Below are 18225 nucleotides of genomic sequence, written 5' to 3' on the forward strand. Positions count from 1 at the left end.
CATACATCCTGTCTTCTATATTGCCACTAAATTCTGCTTGCAAATTGAACACAACTGAAGAAAAGAATTTTTAAACAAACTCAGTTGAGAATTTCAAAGAGGTCATGGGAATTGGAGTGTGCATCCCCAAGAAGAAAGTTAACAGGGTCTTATTTGTACATCTTCGTTGCTTTTACCATCTCATCATTGCCTTTGCTGTAACTCTTTAAACAAGAGAGCGCTCTTAAACCTTAAATAGAGGGCACAATTCTTCTCGATGAAAATCTGCTCTCAGAAACAAGGATGACCTAGGCCAGTTCAAACAGAGATGATTAAGAGAACAAAAATATTAGAAAGGAATACATTCTAGACTGCAAATTCATGAACCTCTTTGGGACATTTTCGGTTTCTCAGTTCTCCATTTTTTTGAGACTACTCACTCTTCACCTCACCGCTCTCCTGTAACCTCCCATCCACCAAAATGTTTTCATGCAGGAACATGAAAGTAGAGCTCTCCCCCCAAAAGGGAAAATAATATAACACAGGAGTTTCTTAGTGAATGAGTACTGACCATATTTTGTATCTTCTGCCTACATGATTTAGATTTTATATCATACCAGAAAATCTCTACATTATCTCTATTCTCTAACTAGTAAGTTCTAAAGAATATGACACAAATACCATTTAAGCAACACCAAACCAAATCACATACTACTTATAGGAAAACACCAACTTAAATGAAAGCCCATTTCTTATCTAAAACCGTGGAGGCCAGAAGCAAGTGACACAACATTTTTCAAGTGTTAAAAGAGAAGAACTCAATTGCAAAGTCTGTATCTGGTGAAAATATCAAAAATCAATGGGAAATAAAAACATTCTCAGAAAAAGGAAAACTAAGAGAATTTATTGTTAGCAAATCTACCATAAAAGAATGACTAGGGCTTCCCTGGTGGCGCAGTGGTTGAGAATCTGCCTGCTAATGCAGGGGACACGGGTTCGAGCCCTGGTCTGGGAAGATCCCACATGCCACGGAGCAGCTGGGCCCGTGAGCCACAACTACTGAGCCTGCGCGTCTGGAGCCTGTGCCCCACAACGGGAGGGGCCACGATAGTGAAAGGCCCGAGCACCGCGATGAAGAGCGGTCCCCGCACCGCGATGAAGAGTGGCCCCCACTTGCCGCAAGTAGAGAAAGCCCTCGCACGAACCGAAGACCCAACACAGCCAAAAATAAATAAATAAATAAATAAATAAAGTAGCTATACAAAAAAAAAAAAAAAAAAGAATGACTAAATGAAGTTCCTTAAACAGAAAGGAAATAGTAATAGAAGGCTTTGAACTTCAGGAGGAAATAACATCAGAATGGGAAAAAATATGTCAAAATGTAATAGAAAATCCTACTTCTCATGAGGTTCTTATATTATTGTTGATGATTAAAGCAAAAATTATAATAACAGTGTCATCCTACTCAAAGTATATGGAGTAAATCCTTAAGACAATGATATTTAAAAGGTAGGGAGGGTAAAAGGACCTAAGTGGAAGTAAACTTTCTAAACTTTACTCAAAGTGGTAAAATGCTGACAATAGCAGACTGTGATAAATCAAATATGCATGTTGTTATACCCAGGACAACCCCTACTGAAACTAAAAATTCTATAAATATAAATAAGAGGGAATCCTTAAAAACTGTTCTAATAACCCTCAGAAGGTTAAAAAGAGAGAGACAGAAAGAGAAATAGAAGAAAATGAAACAGGAAACAAACAGAAAGCAAATCTTTTCCTCTGTACTTTTTGCTGTCTTAGAAAAAATATATAAGTATATATATTATATACTTGTATATAAGTATATATATATGTATATATATACACCCACATACACACAAAATGGAATATTATTTGGCCATAAAAAAGAATGAAATGCCATTTGCAGCAACATGGATGGACCTAGAGATTATCATGTTAAGTGAAGTAAGTCAGACAGAAAGACAAGTATCATATGATATCACTTATATGTAGAATCTAAAATATGACACAAATGAAGTTATTTACAAAACAGAAACAGACTCACAGACATAGAAAACAAACTTATGGTTACCAAAAGGGAAAGGAGGGGAGGGATACATTAGGAGTTTGGGATTAACAGATACACACTACTATGTATAAAATAGATAAACAACAAAGACCTACTGTATAGCATAGGGAACTATATTCAAAATCTTATGATAACCTACAATGGAAAATCTGCAAATGAATATATATGTGTGTGTGTGTATAACTGAATCATTTTGCTATACACATGAAAATTGTAACTCAACTATACTTCAATTTAAAAATATCTATCTATCTATCTATCTAATCAAGTATCAACATAAAAGTACCTGAATTTGGCAGTCAGACCCAATAATAAAGAAGAATCTGAGACATAATTACCTAGGGTATAAGTTGAGTGAATGTACAAGTGACTTATTAAAAGTGGGAGATTAAAATAAGCACTCAAAATATTTTTTTCTGCTCTCAAAATAGTAGCCTTCATTTTAGTCAATTTTTGATTGTTCACATGACTAATACTAAAGTTAGTCCCATCTGGTTGACCTAAAATGAGGTATTCCTATTTTTTTTAAGAGCTACCTTTTACTCTTCCAATATTATAGAATCAGTAGCTTATTAGAAGAGCCATATATATCAAAATATTTTTTAAATTTTAATGTAAAAGAAAGTATATTGATAAATTGAAAGGTAGGTTTTGAAGGCCAACATTCTACTAAAAGAAGAGATAGTTAAGGTACATTTTTTTAAAATGCTGATCACTATTACATATTTTGTTTAACTTCTTGAATCCTTTTATTTTTTGCTTTCTTATTGAAGTACAGCTGATTTACGATGTTTCAGGTGTACAGCAGTGATTTAGTTTTATATATATATAAATATATATATAATATATATATATTCTACTTCAGATTCTTTTCCATTATACAGTATTAAAATATACTGAATATAGTTCCCTGTACTATACAGTAGGTTTTTGTTGTTTATGTATTTTATATATAGTAGTGTGTATCTACTAATCCCAAATTCCTAATTTATACCTCCCCCTTTTCCCCTTTGGCAATCATAAGTTCGTTTTCTATGTCTGTGAGTCTGTTTCTGTTCCTCGGTTTTATAAATCAGTTCATCTGTATCATTGTTTTAGATTCCACATATAAGTGATATCATGTGATATTTATATTTTGCTGTGTGGCTTACTTCACTTTATATGATAATCTCTAGGTCCGTTCATGTTGCTGCAAATGGCATTATTTCATTCTTTTTTATGGCTGAGTAATATTCCATTTTGAATACAAAATGTGCGTGTTTGTATACATATATATGTGTGTGTGTGTGTGTATATACATATATATATATACACACACACACCACATCTTCTTTATCCATTCGTCTGTCGACAGACATTTTAGTTGCTTCCATGTCTTGGCTATTGTAAATAATGCTGTTATGATCACTGGGGTGTATGTATATTTTTGAATTAGAGTTTTTGCATTTTTTGGATATATGCCCAAGAATGGGATTACTGGATCATATGGTAACTCTATTTTTAGTTTCTTAAGGAACCTCCATATTGTTGTCTATATTGGAGGCACCAATTTGCATTCTAACTGACAGTGTAGGAGGGTTCCCTTTTCCCCCACCCTCTCCAGCATTTATTATTTGTAAACTTTTTGAGGATGGCCATTCTGACCGGTGTGAGGTGATACCTGATTGTAGTTTTGATTTGCATTTCTTTAATTATAAGTGATGTTGAGCAACTTTGCATGTGCCTGTTGGCCATCTGTTTGTCTTCTTTGGAGAAATGTCTGCTTAGGTCTTCTGCCCATTTTTTGATTGGGTTGGTTTTTTTTGGTTTTTGGGTTTTTTTGTAAATTGAGTTGTAGGAGCTGTTTGTATATTTTGGAAATTAAGCCCTTGTCAGTAGCATCCATTGCAAATATATTCTCCCATTTTGTAGGTTGTCTTTTCGTTTTATGGTTTTCTTTGTTGTGCAAAAGCTTTTAAGTTTAATTAGGATCCATTTGTTTATTTTTGCTTTTGTTTCCATTACTCTAGGAGACATATCCAAAAATACATTGCTATGATTTATGTCAAAGATTGTCCTACCTATGTTTTCCTCATCCGGTCTTACATTTAGGTCTTTAATCCATTTTGAGTTTATTTTTGTATGTGGTGTTAGAGAGTGTTCTAATTTCATTCTTTTACATGTAGCTGATCGGTTTTCTCAGCAACACTCATTGAAGAGACTATCTTTTCTCCATTGAATATTCTTGCCTCCTTTGTTTTAGATTAATTGCCCATGAGTACATGGGTTTATTTACGGGCTTTCTATCCTGTTTCATTGATCTTTGTGTCTCTTTTTGTGCCAGTACCTTACTGTTCTAATGACTGTTTGTAGTATAGTCTGAAGTCAAGGAGAGTGGTTCCTCCATATCTGTTCTTCTTTCTCAAGAATGTTTTGACTATTCAGAGTCTTTTCTGCTTCCATACAAATTTTAAAATTTTTTGTTCTAGTTCTGTGAAAAATGCCGTTGGTACTATAATAGGGATTGCATTGAATCTGTAGATTACCTTAGGTAGTATGGTCATTTTAACAGTATTAATTCTTCAATCCAAGAACGTGGTACATCTTTCCATCTGTTTGTGTCATCTTCAATTTCTTTCATCAGCATCTTACAGTTTTCAGAGTACAGGCCTTTTGCCTCCTTAGGTAGGTTTATTCCTAGGTATTTCATTCTTTTTGATGCAAGGGTATGTGGGATTATATGCTTAATTTTTCTTTCTGATATTTTGTTGTTAGTGTATAGAAGTGCAACAGATTTCTGTGTATTAATTTTGTATCCTGCAACTTTCCTGAATTCATTGGTGAGCTCTAGTAGTTTTCTAGTGGCATCTTTAGGATTTTCCATGTATAGTATCATGTCATCTGCAGACAGTGACTGTTTTACTTCTTCGTTTCCAATTTGGATTCCTTTTATTTCTTTATCTCTGACTGCCATGGCTAGGACTTCCAAAACTATGTTAAATAAAAGTGGTGAGAGTGGACATCCATGTCTTTTTCCTGATCTTAGAGGGAATTCTTTCAGCTTTTCAAAATTGAGTATGATGTTAGCTGTGGGCTTGTCATATAGACCTTTATTATGTTGAGGTATGTTTCCTCTATGCCCACTTTTTTGGAGTGTTTTTATCATAAATGGAGTTGAATTTTATCAAAAGCTTTTTATGCATCTATTGAGATGATCATACGGTTCTCTTCAGTTTGTTAATGTGGTGCATCACATAAATTGATTTACAGATATTGAAAAATCTTTGCATCCCTGGGATAAATTCCACTTGATCATGATGTATGATGCTTTTACTGTATTGTTGGATTCAGTTTGTTAGTATTTTGTTGAGGATTTTTGCATCTATGTTCATCAGTGATACTGGCTTGAAATTTCCTTTAGGTGTGTGATATCTTTGGTTTTGGTATCAGGATGATGGTGGCCTCATAGAATGAGTTCAAAAGTGTACCCTCCTCTGCAATTTTCTGGAATAGTTTCAGAAGGATAGGTGTGAATTCTTCTCTAAATATTTGATAGCATTTGCCTGTGAAGCTATGTGGTCCTGGACTTCTGTTTGTTGAGAGTTTCTTAATTACTGATTCAATTTCAGTCTTGGTAATTGCTGTCCATGTTTTCTATTTCTTCCTGGTTCAGTCTTGGGAGATTGTACCTGTCTAAGAATTTGTCCATTTCTTCTAGGCTGTCTATTTTTTTTGGCATATAGCTGCTCATATTAGTCTCTTATGATCCTTTGTATTTTTTATGGTGTTGATTCTAACTTCTTTTTCATTTCTGATTTTATTGATATGGGCTCTCTCCCTTTTTTTCTTGATGAGTCTGGCTAAAGGTTTATGAATTTTGTTTATCTTTTCAAAGAACCAGCTTTTAGTTTCATTGGTCTTTTCAATTTATTTTTTAGTCTCCATTTCATTTATGTCTGCTCTGACCTTTATGATTTCTTTCCTTCTACTAACTTTGGGTTTTGTTTGTTCTCCTTTCTCTAGTTGCTTTAGGTGTAAGGTTAGGTTGTTTATTTGAGATTTTTCTTGTTTCCTGAAGTAAGCTTGTATCACTATCAACTTCCCTCTTAGAACTGTATTTGCTGCATCTCATAGGTTTTGGATCGTCATGTTTTTGTTCTCATTTGTCTCTAGGTATTTTTTGATTTCCTCTTTGAGTTCTTCAGTGATCCTTTGGTTGTTTAGTAGCATATTGTTTAGCCTCCACTTGTTTGTGCTTTTTCCGTTTTTTTTTTTCCTTGTAGTTGATTTCTAGTCTCATAACAGTATAGCTGGTAAAGATGCTTGGTATGATTTCAACTTTCTTAAATTTACTGAGGCTTATTTTGTGTGCTAGCAGGTGATCTAACCTGGAGAATATTCCATGTGCACTTGAAAAGAATAACTATTCTGCTGCTTTTGGATGGAATGCTCTGTAAATATCAGTTAAGTCCATTTGGTCTAATGTGTTATTGAAGGCCTATGTTTCCTTATTGGTTTTCTGTCTAAATAATATGTTCATCAATGTAAGTGGGGTGTTACAGTCCCCTATTGTTACTGTGTTATTGTCAATTTCTCCTTTTATGTTTGTTAATATTTGCCTTATATATTGAGGTGCTCCTATGTTGGGTGCATATGTATTACAGTTGTTATATCTTCTTCTTGGATTGATCCCTTGATCATTATGTAGTGTTCCCCTGTCTCTTGTAACAGTCTTTATTTTAAAGTATGTTTTTTTCTGATATAAGTATTGCTACTCCAGCTTATGATTTCCATTTTTGTGGAATACCTTTTTCTATCCACTCACTTTCAGTCTGTGTGTGTCTCTAGATCTGTAGAGAGTCTCTTCTAGGCAGCATATATACCAGTCTTATTTTTGTATCCATTCAGTCAGCCTGTGTCTTTTTTGATTGTAGCTTGTATTCTGTTTACATTTAAGGCAACTATTGATTTGTATGTTCTTATTGCTATTTTAATTGTTTTGGATTTGTTTTTGAAGGTCTTTTACCCCTTTCTTCTTTTGTTCCCTTCTCTTGTGATTTTATAACTATATTTAGTGTTATGTTTGGGTTCCATTTCATTTTTTGTGTGTATATCTATTATAGATTTTTGGTGTGTTGTTACCATGAGGTTTTTGTGTAGCAGTCTATATAGATACATGATTGTTTTAAGTTGCTGATCTCTTAATTTCAAATGCATTTTAAATACCCTGCATTTGTTCTCTCCTCCCTTCACAATTACTGTTTTTTAAATCATATTTTATAACTAATTATCTTGCATATCCCTTAACTGCTCATTGTGGATACAGATGATTTTACTACTTTTGTCTTTTAACCTACCTACTAGCTTTGTGTGTGGATGATTTCATACATTTACTGTATGTTTTCCTTTACCAGTGAGCTTTTCCACTGCATAATTTTCTTGTTTCTAATTGTGGGCTTTTCTTTTTTGCCTAGAGAAGTTACTTTAACATTTGTTTTAAATCTGGTTTGGTGGTGCTGAATTCTCCTAGCTTTTGCTTGTCTGTAAAGCTTTTGATTTCTGAAGGAGAGCCTTGTTGGGGTAGAGTATTCTTGGTTGTACGTTTTCCCCTTTCATCACTTTAAATATATTGTGCCTCTCCCTTCTGGCTTGCAGAGTTTCTCCTGAAAAATCAGCTGGTAGCCTTATAGGGGTTCCCTTGTATGTTATTTGTTGCTTTTCCCCTGCTGCTTTTAATATTTGCTCTTTATTCTTAATTTTTGTCATTTTGATTACACTGTGTCTTAATGTGTTCCTCTTTGGGTTAATCCTGTGTGGGACTCTGTGCTTTCTGGACTTGAGTCACCCTTTCCTTTCCCAGGTTAGGGAGGTTCTCAGCTATTATCTCTTCAAATATTCAAGCCCTTTGTCTTTCTCTTCTTCTTCTGGGACCCATATAACGAGAATACAGAGGTCTCTTAAACTGTCCTTATTCCTTTTCGTTTTTTTTTTTCTGTTCAGCAGCAATTTTTTCCACTACTGTCTTCCAGGCCACTGATCCATTCATCTGTATCCTTTAGTCTACTATTGATTCCCTCTAGTGTATTTTTCATTTCAGTTATTGTATTCTTTATCTCCATTTGGTTGTTCTTCATATTTTCTAACTCTTTGTTAAAAACGTCTATCTTTTCCCTCTATGCATCCATTCTTCTCCCCAGTTCTTTCATCATCTTTATGATCATTTCTCTGAACTTTATCTCCAGTGGGTTACTTGTCTCTACTTCATTTAGTACTCCTCAGGTTTTATCTTGTTCCTTTGTCTGGAACATGTTCCTCTGCTGCCTCATTTTGTCTGAGATGCTATTTGTATTATTATGTATGTGGTAGGTTATTTACACTTCTTGACCTTGGAGAAATGGCCCTCTGTAGGAGGGACCCTTATGCATCCTGGCAGTGCACTCCCCTCTCATCACCCAAGCTGTATGCTCTAGCAATTCCTCCTAAGAGGGCTGCATGGGTCCTTCTGTTGTGATGGACTCGGTGGGTGGTCTGATAGGCTTAGTTGGTCCCTAGTCTGCTTGGTTGCCAGCCCCTGCCTTGTGCAGTGCTACAGGCTGCTGGTTAGTGAGGCCTGGTCATGAGGCAGCTGACTGTAGAACCCCAGGGTGCCCCTGGTCTAGTGCTGGCTCATTGGTGGGCAGAGTCAGCGTCCCCAAAACTCTGGGGCTGTTGCCCACCCACTAGCAGGTGAAGCCAGATCCTAGGGTTAGTGCCAGACTACTCACAGGCAGAGCTGGTTCCTAAAGTTTGGCTGCAGGGCCCAGGGATCCCAGACCTTGTTTCAAATCATTGGGTGGGGGGCAGTTCCTGACACAGTTGGGTATGGGGTCTGGGGTGTCCCAAACGTTGTGTTTGCCTGCCAGTGGGTAGTGCCAGGGTCTGGGCCCAGCTCATCCCAGGGTAGGGTCTGGACTGCCCTGTGGGATCATAGTTTTCTTGCTTCTGATGTCTGGCCCTGGTGGGTGAGGTTGACCTAGAGGCTTGTTCAGGCTTCCTCATGGGAGGGGCTGGTACCTACCAGCTGGTGGGTGGAGCTGGGTCTTGGCCCTCTGGTGAGCTGGGCTGTGTTTAGAGGCATGTCCAGAGGCAGCTGTGGGCTCTTTGGTCTTTATGGAGCCGGTCTCCTGCTGGGTGCAGCTTTGTCCCTGCCCAGTTAGTTGTTTGTCCTGAGGCATCCCAGCACTGGATCCTACAGGTTGTTGGGCGGGGCCAGGTTTTGGCACTAATTAGCCAATATGGCAGCTGCCAGGCGTGCTCACACAGTTGAATGTTCCTCCGTATGTCTGCCCCCAGTATTTTTGTCCCCAAGGTGAGTCGCAGCCTTGCCCCACTTCTCCGGGAGACTCTCCAAGACCAGCAGGTAGGTCTGGCCCAGGCTCCTGTCAAATTACTGCTTTTGCCCTGGGTCCTGGTATGCATGGGGTTTTGTCTGTGCCATTTTAAGAGCAAAGTCTTTATTTCCCCCAGTCCTGTGGGGCTCCTGCAATTAAGCCCCGCTGGCCTTCAAAGCCATGTTCTGGGGGCTCATCTTCCCAGTGCCAGACCCCTAAGCTGGGGAGCCCGTTGTGGAGCTCAGGACTCTCACTCCTGTGGGAGAACCTCTGCTGTATAATTACTCTGCATTTTGTGGTTTGCCTATCCTGGGGGTATGAGATTTGATTATATCACTAGTCCCCCCCCCCTCATACTCTTCTTGTGTGGTTCTTTCTGTATGTCTTTAGTTGTAGGAGATCTTTGGAACCTACCAGAAAAGGTAGGTTCCACACTGGTAGGTTCCAGTTTGTTTTTCATCAATGTTTGTTCTGCAGATAGTTGTAATTTTGGTGTGCTCATGAGAGGAGGTGAGCTCAGGGTCTTTCTACTCCTCCATCTTGGCCTCTCTCCCAACTATTATATTTTTTAATCATTTGGCGAAAAGATTATTCAAAGTGGTAAAAGACTGTTGCTTTTATTAACATTATTACATTATTGTATTTTCTTTGTGCTCATTTTTACTTGGTAAGATTTCTTCCATAAGCATGCACTGGGTTTATAATGACAAAAATTCCACGTTTCCATTATATAATGGCCATTAGCAAATTCTGGTTTCTCCATATTCTCCCACTAAACATACAAGTCAAGGAGACAAGCAAATAACAAATAACAGTAACATCACAGAGGACACTGAAAGAAGGAAAATACTCAAATTATTTTTATGAAGTGAGTATGACATTGAAACTATAAAGCTGGAAACTCAAGCAATTAAAACTAAAGATAATTTAATTCATAAATATCAATGCAAAAACCTAAGATAAAACAGCACATTAAAATATAATAATCCTGACCAAGTTGGGTTTATTACTGTAATACAAGAAAGGTTCAACATTTAAAAAGGCATTAGGGTCATTCAGTATATCAATAGATTTAAGGAAACAATATCATACATCTCCCTAGATGTTTAAGAGACATCTGAAAATTCAACATCAATTTCTAACTTAAAAAAACTTTCTGAAATAAGAGTAAATGAACTTGTCCTTACAAGACTTATCCTTATCAAGAGAAACACTGGATAAATTCTTACTTAGTTAGGAATAAGGTAAGTTTGCCTATCATTTGTATTATTATATACTCTTGTTTAAAAGATACTATCCAATGTAATTATTTTATTTTTAAATTTTCTTTTTTAAAATTTTTAGTGGAGTATAGTTGATTTACAACGTTGTGTTTCAGGTGTACAGCAAAGTGAAACAGTTATACACATACATATATCCACTTTTTAGATTCTTTTCCCATATACTTCATTACAGAGTATTGAGCCTTTCCAATTGTGATTCAGTAAATTCAACAACAACAAAATCTTTGCATAGAAAAAAGAGGAAGAAATGAAACACTAAATACAAGTCAAAATATAACTATATTCACCAGCTTCTGTAAGGTTATTTTGTGTAACAGTCTCAAAGTCTCAGGGGATATTGGCAACAGAGGTTTATTTCTCATTTTCCTTGCTGGACAACTCTTGATTGGCTGTGGCTTTGTTCCACGTGGTGCCTCCGGAATCTAGGCTGATTCCCTTTCTGACTCACTGCCACTCTCCTGTGTCATTTTGTGCTCCCACATGTGCTTTATGAGTGTTCCAGCTGTTCCACATCTTTGGCAGCACTTGTTTTTATCTTTAGTTTTTCTGGTGGGTATGTAGTAGTATATCATTGTGGTTTTAATTTGCATTTCCTTAGTGACCAATGAAGTTAAACAACTTTTCCTGGACTTGTTGTTCAGTTACACAGCACTTGCACATTGTTTATTTGGTTGTCTTCTTATTGAGTTGTAAGATTTCTTTGTATACTCTGAGTCCAAGTCCTTTTTAACATATATTTTTTCAAATATTTTCTCCCCATTTGTGACTTGCCATTTAATTTTCTTAATGGTATTCTCTGGCAAGTGAAAGTTTAATTTTGGTAAGCTTCAATTGCAAATGTATTTCTTTTATGATTCATATTTTTTGTCCTATCAATGCAAATTTGCCTTTCCCAAGGTCACAAAGATTTTCTCATATGTTTTCTGCTAGAAGTTTTAGAATGTTAACTTTTTTAAGTTCTATAATGCATTTTGAATCAAATTTTGTGTGTGGTGTAAGGAAAATGCCAAAGCTCCTTTTTCTGTACAGATATCCAGTTATTCCAGCACCATTTATTGAAAAGACCAATTTTCTTCCCCATTGAATTATCTTGGTAATTAGTCGACAATTAGTTGACCATATAATCATACATCCATTTCTGAACTTTTAATTGTTCCATTGATCTAAATGTGTATTTTTATGCCACTATCATACTACCTTGATTGCTGTAGATTGGGAGTAAGTCTTGAAATCTGGGAGTATAAGTCCTCCAAATACATTCTTTTTTACATTTCCATATTCAAAATTTTTTGTATTTCCATATAAACTATAGAATAAGTTTGACCATTACTTTTAGAATGTCCAGTGGGATTTTAATTGGGGTTAAATCTGTAAATAAATTTAGAGAGAATCAATACCTTAATAACATTCAGTCTTTAAATTCATTAACACTGTGTAGCTCCTAAATTATTTATGTCTTCCTTAACTTCATTCAGCTGTCTTTGATAGTTTTCATTGTACAGGTGTTAAACATATTGTTAAAATTATCTCCAAGCACTTTGTATTTTTTGATGATGTAATTTTTCATTGCCAGTATCTAGAAACAGACTTGATTTTGGTGTACTGCTCTTGCATCATGGGATGCTGTTATATTCGCTAACTAGTTAGCTAATGGGTTTGTTTTTTTGTTTGTTTTGGGGGTTTTTTTTTGTAGTGTCCTTAGTAATTTCTATGTACATCATAATGATATCCAAAAAAAAGTTTTATGTCTTTATTCCCTATATATATGTGTGTTTCTTTTTCTTTATTACACAGGCTACAACACAACGGAGATACCTTAAGAGTGAGTAGACATTCTTACTTTATACCCAGTCGTAGAGCAGGAAACTAATCTTTCTCAGCAAATATGATGTCAGCTGACTGTTTCTGTTACCCTCGTATTTACATTTAGCTGAGAGCTTTTAGAATTAATGGATGATGCATTTTATAAAATGTTTTAATATATCTATTGTGATGATCATATGCTTTTCTCCATTACATGGAGAATTACATTGAGTTTAGAATGTTAAAGCAGCCTTACAATCCAGGGATAATACCACTTGATCATTATGTGTTATCTGTTTTTTGTATTACCTGATTTGGTTTTTATATGGTTAAGGATTTTTTGAATCCAGTTTTATGAGGGATATTGTTCTCTGGGTTTCTTTTCTTGCAGTGTTTTTGTTTGGATATGGTATCAGGCTAATGCTGGACTCAGAGTGCATTGGAAAGTGTTGCATACTCTATTTTCTAAAAGAATTTGTGTATGATTTTTATTATTTCTTCCTTAAAAATTCAATAGAATTCTACTCTGAAACCATCTGAGCCTAGAGTTTTTTTTAGGAGAGCTCTTAAGAAATAAATTCAACTTCTTTAGTAAGTTTGGAAGTATACAGTTGTCTGTTTCTCTGGGTTGTAATTTATGCCCTTCAAAGAGTTTATTCAATTCATTTAAGTAAGTTCTCAAACTTACTGGAATAAAATGTTCATTATATTTCCTTATTATTCTTTTAATGACAGATCAATAATGACATTTTTTTCATTCTTGATATTGATAATTTGTGTATTCTCCTTTTTTCCTTGATCCATCTACTAGAAGTTTATCAGTTTTACTGACCTTTTCAAAAAATCAGCTTTGAATTTTGTTGACCTCTATTGCTTTATTTACTTGCATTATTATTTACTTGCTTTAACTTGCTCTTTTTTTAGCTTCTTATGATGGAAGCTTAGACAATTATGTACTCCTCTTCCACATTAGCATCTTTTAGGCTTCTATTAATAATTTCTCTGTAAACTGTGCTTTAAAGCTATAACCCACAAATTTTGAAATGTAGTTGTTGTCCCAAATATTTTCCAATTTTCCTTGTGATTTCTTCTTTGACCTAAGGACAGTTTAGAAGTATGTTCATTATTTTTAAGTATTTGAGGAATTTCTAAATTCACTCATTAATTTTTTTGCTTACTTCTATTATAATCATAGAATATATTCTGTATGACTTCAGTTCCGTCAAATTTATTATTAATCTAATCTACTTGTTTTATGACCTTGTGTGGTAGAAAGAAAATGATCGCCCCCAAGGTGTACACATCATAATCTCCAGAACATGTGACTTCCCAGAACCTCACATGACAAAAGGGATTTGCAGAGGTGATTAAGAGTCTTGAGATTGGAAGATTTTAGATTATCTCTCTCTGTGAAGTTATAAATATATAGGGACTTTTGGTATTTCCTACTCCTCTCCATGAAGAATTATATTATTTTGCATTGTCACCAGCAATATATGTATGATTGTCTCTATCCCTGCAGCCTTGCCAACAGATTATGTTGTCAAAGTTTTGGATTTTTGCCAGTGTAGGTAAGTCAAAATTTATACCTAAATAGAGTTTTAACTTACATTTAACTTATTATGATCAACTTAACATAGGAAAATAGGCTTAAGATTTATTTTCATTTATTATTTAGGTTAACTGTTGTTAATATCTCCACCATGCTTTCAATGTTTTTTATATATCTAGTAGTTCTGGGATATTAACCATTTGCTTGTGATAAAAATTATAAGCATTGTTTTTGTCTCGTGGTATTTTTTACCAAACAGATGTTTAAATTACTTTTGACCCAGTGCTCTGACTGCACATCCTAAGGTCATATCCTTAAAGGAAAAGAGAAGTCAAACAATTTTAGACCATACTTAGAGTTTTATTATTGGTAAACATATTGGAATTTTATTTTCTAACCATTTTATGCATGTCGTAGAATAAAGTAAATGTGCTAATTAGAAACCAAGGATTTCAGAATAAAACAAATAATATGAATTTACAAGTCAAAAGAATAAAAGCACTATAATGTTAAATTTGAATTAGAAATGAAAAATAATTTATAAAGTATATTTATATTTACATATACCTAGATTTATCCACTGAAATACTCTGAGAGCAGTAACACACCTCAGTAAAAATGAATACTCCTGATCAGTTCCCACTGAAAGAAATCAGAGATCTTCGAGGAAATTGTTGACTTCAGATCTGGAGCATAGAAAATACAAGGTAATGCTGTAATACCTTATTATATCATAAAGCAAAAATTTAATCAAAACTGGAGTTTTGTCGAAAGGACACAGAAGCATTTTTAAGGGACTTAACACTAGTCAATTTTGGAACTTGAGTATGGAGGTTTGAGTATCAAAAGGGATAATTGGAAGTGTTTGTTTGCATATAAAAGATTTGGGTATCAAAATGCATAATACATTGAGAAACACTGAATAAATTAACACTTAGGATTCTCAAAATGACAGAGATTTTGAGAGAGAAAGTCAAGGTGACTAATACATGGAATGTTCTTATAATCTTTTGTTTAATATGTTAAATTATATAAATGGGAGCACAGCAATAGTTATGTTAAGTGACATAACCATGACTGTCCTGGATAAACTGGAATGTATAGTCATCTTACTATTACACCAACTCCTTACCCTGACAGGTGGTTATTAAAGGGAAGGTGGTAAGCAATTTTTAGGAGGAAAAATACTTTTTTCACGAAAAAGCATCAGTTAATGAACATAGAAAGAATAATAGTATTAGAAAAATCATAGTTCTGACCTCCGTATGAAATCAGTAATTCAGGCAAAGTTCTTTTATAAAGGCTAAAACTATTAGATAAAATGTTGCTGGAATAGAAGATAAATGCATATTACCAAAGGAAAGCATAACCCTATAAAGGAGAGGTCGGGTGGTGATCAAATCAACTGGGTGAGCAAACTTAGCATCACTAATTTTGGGACAACTTGGCATTGTGTGCCTCTTGATATGATGCAGAACAAAGCACACAGCATCACCTGTGAAATTCTGTTTTCCAAAATGTTCACTGTGAATCTAGACCAACCTTCCAGTTTTCTAGAAATAGAGGAGAGAAAGAAAAGGTGAGAACATCAAAAGAAAACAGACTTGGCCTTTTGAGAGTCAATGTAATTAAATATATCAATAAATTAAAAGCTAGGGTAATCTAGGTTTTAAAATACTAGAGACAAAGCAGGCAAATGCAAATATGAGTATTACCTATTGCTCAATCATGATGGTGGATATTCATTTTTGTTCAATTTTTCTGCATGTTTGAAATTGTTCATAATAAAAAAATGGAAAAAAATTCCATTTTTGATACACTGCCTTGAATGGAAACTGATCAGGTAAGTTAAATGGCTAAAAAAAATAGTATATAAACTTTAAATATTGAATTTTCTTCTCTTTATGAGCATCTAATTAGTTAATAGGACATACCATTTTTAGTTACTTGGTTCCTTAGTTTACCCTTATAGTTGTAGAAGATACTGGTCTTATCTGAAAGAAATACGATATTCATTATATCAACAGGAATGTTGCTTGATTTATTTTGCAGAGATGATGGCAGGGTTGTAATTTGGGCAACATAAAAGGGAATAGGAAGCCAGGTAAGTAAATTCTCAAGTCTTTTATGTAATTGTATTATGTTTGCATTGTGTATGTCACCCACAGTTCAAGCCAGCTGGTGTGTTGAACTCAGAGCAAAATAATAATAAGATAACATTAGGCATCCACTCTGTCTGCCTTTGCAAATCAATATTTTGTCTCCTTAATTAAGCATGGCTTACAACTGTTAAGTAAAGAATGTCTACAATATCCACCCCCTTTCATCCTCAGAGTTAAACAGGGTGACTTTTAATGGCCATCATCAAAAAATCTACAAACAATAAATGCTGGAGAGGGTGTGGAGAAAAGGGAACCCTCTTGCACTGTTGGTGGGAATGTAAATTGATACAGCCACTATGGAGAACAGTAGTATGGAGGTTCCTTAAAAAACTAAAAATAGAACTACCATACGACCCAGCCATCCCACTACTGGGCATATACCCTCAGAAAACCATAATTCAAAAAGAGTCATGTACCACAATGTTCATTGCAGCTCTATTTACAATAGCCAGGACCTGGAAGCAACCTAAGTGTCCATCTACAGAGGAATGGATAAAGATGTGGCACATATATACAATGGAATATTACTCAGCCATAAAAAAGAATGAAATAATTCCATTTGCAGTAACATGGATGAACCTAGAGATAGATTGTCATACAGAGTGAAGTAAGCCAGAAAGAGAAAAACAAATATCGTATATTAACGCATATATGTGGAATCTAAAAACAACTGGTATAGACGATCTTACTTACAAAGCAGACATAGAGACACAGACATAGAGAACAAACATATGGATACCAAGAGGGGAAGTGGGGGGTGGGATGAATTGGGAGATTTGGATTGACATATACACTATTGATACTATGCATAAAACAGATAACTAATGAGAACCTACTGTATAGCACAGGGAACTCTACTCAGTGCTCTGTGGTGACCTAAATGAGAAGGAAATCCAAAAAAGAGGGGATATATGTATACGTATAGCTGATTCACTTTGCTGTACAGTAGAAACTAATACAACATTGTAAAGCAACTGTACTCCAATAAAAAAAAATTGGCAGCAGGCCAGAATTGACTTGCAAGCTATTGTTTGCCAACCCCTATTATATAGATGATCAAATCAGTCAAGTAGAATATGGCATCTGATGTAGACTTTGGCTCCTGAAAAAGCAGAATTGAGGAAGTTAAATTATGTTAAGATAGAAATTACTTAAGATTTCCAGTTTTGTCTTCTTTATAAATTAATTCTTATTTGCTATTAGTATGAAGGTGCCAAATATCAAAACATAGAAGGCTGTAGTATAGGACAAGGAGTCAACTAAACACACAGAAACGCTTTGTACATTTTTCATTCTTTTTGTCCCATGTAACCATGCAAAGTTAACATTTTCTTCAAAAGAGGAATACATTTTTGAGTGTTTTGCTCATACCTTGCTGGACAAAGGTTAAACACTGAGCACAGAAATTGCTTGTACGTTAGGGCCATATGTAGAAACATAGCAAAAAAAAAAAAATGAAACGCATAGTATACCCTTTCCTAATGCGCAGCATTGAGAAAATCTTCACAATGAACCAAAATGTTTGAAGTCCAGCAGTGGTCTTCCTGCCTAACGACTGCATGCTGACACATACATTTCGTGAAGATTGATGAGTACTCGTGGAATACCCAGCTCAAGGCCTGGCAAACAGTTCTTTTTTCAACAACTAGGTTTTGACGGCCTACTCTGCCTCAGTATTACGTGTCTATGCGAGACTGGGTACACTGGTTTAGAGTCTGGATTCTGGAGTCAGGCCTGCCTGAATCCCAGGTGTGTGCCACTGGGCCAACAGTTCAATATAACAGTTAAGATGCAGTTTTCTGTATCTTAACTTCCTCACCTATAAGTAAGGATAAAAATACTGACCTCTTCAGATTATCTTGAGGAGTAAATGAGTAAATGTGTATAAAACACTTAGCAACAGTAGCATATAGTTAAGAACATATGGGTTTGAATGAATTTATATCAGATAGTTTGCAGCCTGTATTCTGAAGCTCAAAGTTCTTTCTTGACCTGTTAAAGTAAAAAG

At 35.1% G+C, this 18225-nt stretch overlaps 1 long non-coding RNA gene across 10 annotated transcripts in view; it reads left to right on the forward strand.

The window, feature by feature from the left end:
* LOC130705022 (uncharacterized) overlaps positions 1 to 18225 on the forward strand; it is a 92004-nt gene that overhangs the window by 57145 nt on the left and 16634 nt on the right. For all 10 annotated transcript variants that reach the window (XR_009005623.1, XR_009005620.1, XR_009005614.1 and 7 more), the window contains 4 exons: positions 12495 to 12522; positions 14026 to 14074; positions 14627 to 14762; positions 16108 to 16159. This is a non-coding gene — a long non-coding RNA (uncharacterized LOC130705022). The remainder of the gene's footprint in view (positions 1 to 12494; positions 12523 to 14025; positions 14075 to 14626; positions 14763 to 16107; positions 16160 to 18225) is intronic.

The sequence above is a fragment of the Balaenoptera acutorostrata genome, chromosome 16, assembly GCF_949987535.1.
Source record: "Balaenoptera acutorostrata chromosome 16, mBalAcu1.1, whole genome shotgun sequence".
In the NCBI taxonomy this organism is placed as follows: Eukaryota; Metazoa; Chordata; class Mammalia; order Artiodactyla; family Balaenopteridae; genus Balaenoptera; species Balaenoptera acutorostrata.